This window comes from Balaenoptera borealis, assembly GCF_965194805.1.
Source record: "Balaenoptera borealis genome assembly, chromosome: 7".
Classification (NCBI taxonomy): Eukaryota; Metazoa; Chordata; class Mammalia; order Artiodactyla; family Balaenopteridae; genus Balaenoptera; species Balaenoptera borealis.
The window spans coordinates 75,239,511-75,246,753 of record NC_138864.1 but is presented as its reverse complement, the minus strand read 5'-3'; positions in this window follow the sequence as shown (position 1 = coordinate 75,246,753).

The following is a 7,243-nucleotide window of genomic DNA, read 5'->3' as shown; positions in this document are numbered from 1 at the left end:
GTTGGGTTGCCTCAGGCCAAACAACCAACAGGGAGGGTACCCAGCCCCACCCATCAGCAGTCAAACGAATTAAAGTTTTACTGAGCTCTGCCCACCAGAGCAACAGCCAGCTCTACCCACCACCAGTCCCTCCCATCAGGAAACTTGCACAAGCCTCTTAGATAGACTCATCCACCAGAGGACAGACAGCAGAAGCAAGAAGAACTACAGTCCTGCAGCCTGTGGAACAAAAACCACATTCACAGAAAGATAGACAAGGTGAAAAGGCAGAGGGCTATGTACCAGATGAAGGAACAAGATAAAACCCTAGAAAAACAACTAAATGAAATGGAGATAGGCAACCTTCCAGAAAAAGAATTCAGAATAATGATAGTGAAGATGATCCAGGACCTTGGAAAAAGAATGGAGGCAAAGATCGAGAAGATGCAAGAAATGTTTAAAAAAGACTTAGAAGAATTAAAGAACAAACAAACAGAGATGAACAATACAATAACTGAAATGAAGACTACACTAGAAGGAATCAATAGCAGAATAACTGAGGCAGAAGAACGGATAAGTGACCTGGAAGACAGAAAGGTGGAATTCACTGCTGTGGAACAGAATAAAGAGAAAAGAATGAAAAGAAATGAAGACAGCCTAAGAGACCTCTGGAACAACATCAAACGCAACAACATTCGCATTATAGGGGTCCCAGAAGGAGAAGAGACAGAGAGAGGACCAGAGAAAATATTTGAAGAGATTATGGTCGAAAACTTCCCTAACATGGGAAAGGAAATAGCCACCCAAGTCCAGGAAGCGCAGAGAGTCCCATACAGGATAAACCCAAGGAGAAACACACTGAGACATATAGTAATCAAACTGGCAAAAATTAAAGACAAAGAAAAATTATTGAAAGCAGCAAGGGAAAAACGACAAATAACATACAAGCGAACTCCCATAAGGTTAACAGCTGATTTCTCAGCAGAAACTCTACAAGCCACAAGGGAGTGGCATGATATACTTAAAGTGATGAAAGGGAAGAAACTACAACCAAGATTACTCTACCCAGGCAAGGATATCATTCAGATTCGATGGAGAAATCAAAAGCTTTACAGACAAGCAAAAGCTAAGAGAATTCAGCACCACCAAACCAGCTTTACAACAAATGCTAAAGGAACTTCTCTAAGTGGGAAACACAAGAGAAGAAAAGGACCTACAAAACAGACCCAAAACAATTAAGAAAATGGTCATAGGAACATACATATCGATAATTACCTTAAACGTGAATGGATTAAATGCTCCAACCAAAAGACACAGGCTTGCTGAATGGATACAAAAACAAGACCCATATATATGCTGTCTACAAGAGACCCACTTCAGACCTAGGGACACATACAGACTGAAAGTGAGGGGATGGAGAAAGATATTCCATGCAAATGGAAATCAAAAGAAAGCTGGAGTAGAGAAAACCATAATTCAAAAAGACACATGCACCCCAATGTTCATTGCAGCAGTATGTACAACAGCCAGGTCATGGAAGCAACCTAAATGCCCATCGACAGATGAATGGATAAAGAAGATGTGGTGATGGTGAAGTAAGTGAGAAAGAGAAAAACAAATACATTATGCTAACACGTATATATGGAATCTAAGGAAAAAAAAAAAAAGGTCATGAAGAACCTAGTGGCAAGGTGGGAATAAAGACACAGACATACTAGAGAATGGACTTGAGGAGACAAGGCGTGGGAAGGGTAAGCTGTGACAAAATGAGAGAGTGGCATGGACATATATACACTACCAAACGTAAAATAGATAGCTAGTGGGAAGCAGCCGCATAGTACAGGGAGATCAGCTCGGTGCTTTGTGACCACCTAGAGGGGTGGGATAGGGAGGGTGGGAGGGAGGGAGATGGAAGAGGGAAGAGATATGGCAACATATGTATATGTATAACTGATTCACTTTGTTATAAAGCAGAAACTAACACACCATTGTAAAGCAATTATACTCCAATAAAGATGTTAAAAAAAAAAAAAAGAATAGCACAAAGAACGTATATATACCCTTTACCTAGATTTGCCTATTAACATTTTGTACTGTTTGCTTTATCATTTTTGTATGCTTTCTCTATTGATCTTTTCCACTCTACTACGTATGTCTATTTTTTTCTGAACTGTTTGAAAGTAAGTTGCATACATCATGAATCTGTTAATGTTTTTAAATTAATGTAATTTTATAACTTTCTTCAAAGTAAAAATAATTTTTCTCAGATAGTTCTATCATTTACCAAAATGTAGAGGCCACTTGGAGCATTATATTTTACCTTGCTTTTGTCCTGTTATCTCTTTTAACTACCATTCATGAGGTCCTTTTCATATCTTATATCTGGACTCTACTATTGTTTTAAATTGCCCTTTAATAAAATCTGAAGTCTTGACATAAGTACCTGTTGCTACAACATAAAAAGTTATAGCTATGTCATGTGACATACTACAGAATTTTGTAAAGTGCTGAATTCTTGTTACATAATTTTGATTGAAGAGAACTCGTTTTCTAATGTAAATGCTTGCATTTAAGTAATGGGACTAATTAGATTTCTATTTAGTAAAAAAAAATAAAAAAATAAAAAAGTGTTAAAAAAATAATTAACTAGGGTAACTGTTTAGAGTTCTAAGAGGATATTTAATTACGTTAGTTTCTACCACTTTAGTAATTACAGTCAACAATATGTCTTAATCTTTAGCTATCTACACTGGCTAAATTCTAAAATTTTACATTAATTAACATATGTTTTCACTTTAACTTCACTTCCCAACTCTAGTCCCCACGTCCTTGGCATCCTTTTTTCATAGATTTTTTTTCTCTGATAATATCTTTTGATACTATTTCAGGTCAGTAAATCTGCTTCTGCTTTTGCTGCTACTTTAGATTCTAATCAAATCCTCTATATTTCATCTAATTTAGATTAGGATTCATTCCCTTAAAATTTACTGCCAGTATATGAGCCTGCTGTTTTTCTTATATGGACAAGATCCATTCATAAGAAAAGCATAATTTATGTATAACATGACTAGAAATAATGTATCTTTAATTTCTCATAATTTTTATCAGTGGATCCTTGTCTCTCTTATTTGTCTATTAATTACTCTTCATTAATATATCCCAGTGTTTAAGCTGGGAGAGCAGAAATTTCACCATTCAACTTAGAATTTGGCCGCTATGGATGACCCTAGAGGTCAGCTAGTTCAAGACTCTCATTTTACAGGTAAGGAAGTGGGTAAATCACTTACTTGTCTAAGGCCACACAACACTTTGTGATAGAGTAGGGACGAAAACCCATGAGTCCTGGGTCTCCAGCCACTGCTGCTATTACTCTAGGCCTAATTAATACACACACATGCTTTAATTGATGAATTCGATTCAGTTCAACCCATGCTGGGTTCAGCTCCTCGGTAAGTTTATTTGTTTATAGGCAGACACTGCACCTTTAATTCAGGCCAGCCAAAACTATAACCTTGTGAATGAGAAGTTCAGATGGAGAACTGGCACAGATCCATCCTCCCACTGAAAATACATATGCCACACAGATGCTGAATAGTCATCTTTGTTTCTGAGGACAACACATTACTTCTCAGTGGCAGCAATACATTCTCTAATCATTTGACAAACATTTAATTTACGTCCACTATGAAACAGGCACTATACCTTTTGTGTCTAGGGCCCTTGCCCTCAGGGAACTTACAATCTAAGATGAAGGCAAATGTGAAACAAATAACCATATAAGGAGTTGAATCTGGGAATTCCCTGGTGGTCCTGTGGTTAGGACTCTGGGCTTCCAATGCAGGGGGCACAGGTTCTATCCCTGGTTGGGGAACTAAGATCCCACAAGCTGGGCGGCATGGCCAAAAAAAAAAAAAGTTGAATCCTATAACATAAGTATACATATATTAAAAGCATCCAGTTAAAAATTTCCTTCTTTGTATCACAGTTTCTTGCAAAATTAGCCATTGTAATTTATAACCAACAAAGGAAGCAGATAAGCATGTGCTGGGAGTTGGTTATTCATAATTGCCAAGGTTTACGTGGTCCATTACTAACAACTGTTTCTCCTGCAAGGTATACCATTGTAATTAGGTGAAATTTTTTTGGAGTGGGATAGGTAAAAATGAAGTAAATATTATGTTTATGTTTTAAATTACTATTTCTATTATTATAAACAATGCATTTTGGGGGGATAAAACATTCAAATTATACTTAAAGGTACAAAGTACAAAGAAAATGTTCTCTCTACAGTAAGTCCCCTACATACGAACCTTCAAGTTCTGAACTTTCAAAGATGCGAACATGTATTCCCATGTCTAATCACATAAGTTAGTTCATGTGTCTGGCGTACATTGTCACGTGTGTGCATCCTCTACAAGTGGTTGTGCTTTTGTGTACTTTACTGTACAGTACTGTATAGAGTACAGTAGTACAGTATCTTTATTTCAAGCTAGATCTGTAAGAGGACGACTTCATTGAACTCCTTGCTGCACAGCACGAGGAGCTTACTAATGAAGACCTGATGGAATTGGAGGCCCAGAGAAAGGACAAAGAGAGACAAGAGGAAGAAGTAACTGAAGAACCGAAGAAATTCACGATGCAGGAAATGGCAAGGGGATTTTCTTTATATGAGGAGCCACTGTTAGTTCTTGAGGCACATGACCTGAACATAGGAGGATACACAAAGGTTGCAGCAGCTGTTCAGAATGCAATTCAGTGCTACCATGTCATCTATGACGAGAAAAAGAGCTTCTACCCAGACATCACTGGATCATTTTTTCAAGAGGGTAGATAGAATTGAATCCAGCAAGGAACCAAAACCAGTGCCGTCAACATCAGGCATGAGTGAAATTGCATCTTGCCCTCCATCTCCTATTGCAAATGATCCTTCAGCTCTACATCTCTCACCTTCTCTTCCTCCAAGTCCCAGTTCATTGGACTTACGAACAAATTGGACTTATAAATGTGGTCTCGGAACAGAACTTGTTCATATGTAGGGGACTTACTGTATTCTGGGTATACACACTTACAGTTTGTTGTTCTCTTCTTTTTCAGAAATTTTCTAAGCATATAGAAACATATACATGTCTAATTTTTTCTTATAAATATGAAAACGGGTTAATGGTAAATATTTTTTCACTTACTCTAGACATATTTACACAATACATATTGATCTATCTCATTTTTGAAAATGTTTACCTGTTGTACCATAGTATGCATATACCATAATTTATTCAAACAGAAGTTTATCTTTTAAAAGGTCAATAATAGTAAACACTGAGAAGGTAAAACAGAATATGAATATATTATATATATTCTCACATACACACACGTATATATGAGACAGCCATTATCAGAGTGAATAATATGATTAATAGGACAGCCACAGATGTATAGTTGTCAAAGTTCATTCAGTTAATGACTACTTCTTCATCTTTGTGGACGGATAGGTAGAACCCATCAGGATTTTGATTGGTTGCTTTTGTCTTTTCATTCAAAGCTGCTGATACCTTTCTCCCTAACTAACCTGAGCAAGTGGTGAAAGTCAAACTTTTTCCTTTCTGAGGCCACGCTTGGTGCTGTCAGTGATATCTAGCTATAGTCCCCAGGACTCAACATCCATTTTAAGTCATATGAACTTTCTTGAGGAATTCCCCACCCTCCTCTGCCCCCACTTGGCTTGACTTCCTGGCTTTAATCAGCTGCAATTTATCAAGTCCCTATAATGTGCTCAGTGCAGAGCAGAACAAATCAAAGTGTTCTACCTCACAATTTAAGGAAGGCAGGGGGCTAGTTTTTGTTTTCAGATAAAAATCTATTAATAAAACATAAACTCCCCAAAACTTCCTTTAAACCAAACAACATTGTCACACGCTCACAAGCTCTTTTTACTTACACAGCCAGATGACTCAAGATTACTACATTTCTATTCATAAGGAGTTTGCTGGCCCCAAATCAACACATTCAGGCTTTCCCCCATCTTCCTTCTCTCTCCCCTGGGAGACTGACTTTTGGAGGCTTGCTGCATCGTGTTTTAGCAGAATGAAGACGATGTGTGTTTGCTGCCCGAACTGTAGGTTCTGGAATTTTATAAAGCCTCCCCCCGCCCCCCTTTTTAAAGTTGCTTTTTTGAGGTAGGGGACGAGGAGGTCAGAATGTTTACGCCTCTGAGTCTTCCGGTTTAGAAATATATTCTAAAAATGGTAAATAGACTAACGCCTTCTGTTTGCTATTTACTATAGAACTGGGTATTCATTTCAGAAGTCAGCTACATTACCGTCCGTCACTCAGTGTGACAGAGGGATGAAGGAAACAGAGCACTAGCCCTGCCTTGGGGAGTTACAGTTGACGCTTCTGCTTTTGCACTTGACTCTCCTAAGAAACGGGCCCATCTTTCCCTTTAGTTCTTTCGCTTCAGTTTCCTTGGCAAAACTGAATAAAAACAAAAAGTCACCGTCAAACCTGAGCGCATCCCCGAGGCCTTTCCACTCCCCTGACCCAGAGGCAGCGGTCTCGGCCAACCTCCCATCCCCAATTCCAAGCTCTTTTCACACGCGATCACGGCAGGGAGAAAACCACTACGATGAACGATCTAGGCTCAGCCCCTTTCCTTTCGGGGCCTCCCCACAGCGCGAGAACCGGGTTCCCAGTGGCGGCCCGCTCCCAGCCTTGGCCGTTCGCGGCCCTCCGCGGGCCCGGGTCCTCGAGCGCACGGGCTGGGCTGGCAGCCGAGGGAGCAGCGCGGGGTCGCGAGCGGGCCAGGGAGGGTGGCAGAGGACTCGGGCTCCGAGCGGGGGGCCGAGGTCGCTCCGGGGTCCCGAGCCCGGGGTCCTTGGCCGAGGGGAGGCGGGGCGGCGGCGGCGGCGGCGGCGTTGGCGGCGGCGGCGGCGTTGGCGGCGGCGGCGGCGGCGGGAGGGGGTTGAGGGCGGGGCGGCTGGCGGTTCCGCGCCGCGGCTCTTTCTCCCGAGCGCCCGAAACTCTTCCCGCCCGCGCCCCGCGCCCTCGGCGACCCCAGGCTCTCGCACCTCGTCCCCGCCCCGCCCCCGCCCCGCCTTCGCCCGCGCCACCCCCACAGCCGGCCGCCGGCCGCTCTTTTCTCGGTTACAAAGGAGGGAAAATGAGCCGGGCGGCGGCGGCGGCGACGCGGCGCAAGGCCACCACAGCGGCGGCGATCCCGGGCGCCCCCGGCACCACGTAGAACGCCCCCGCTCGTCCAGCCGCGGCC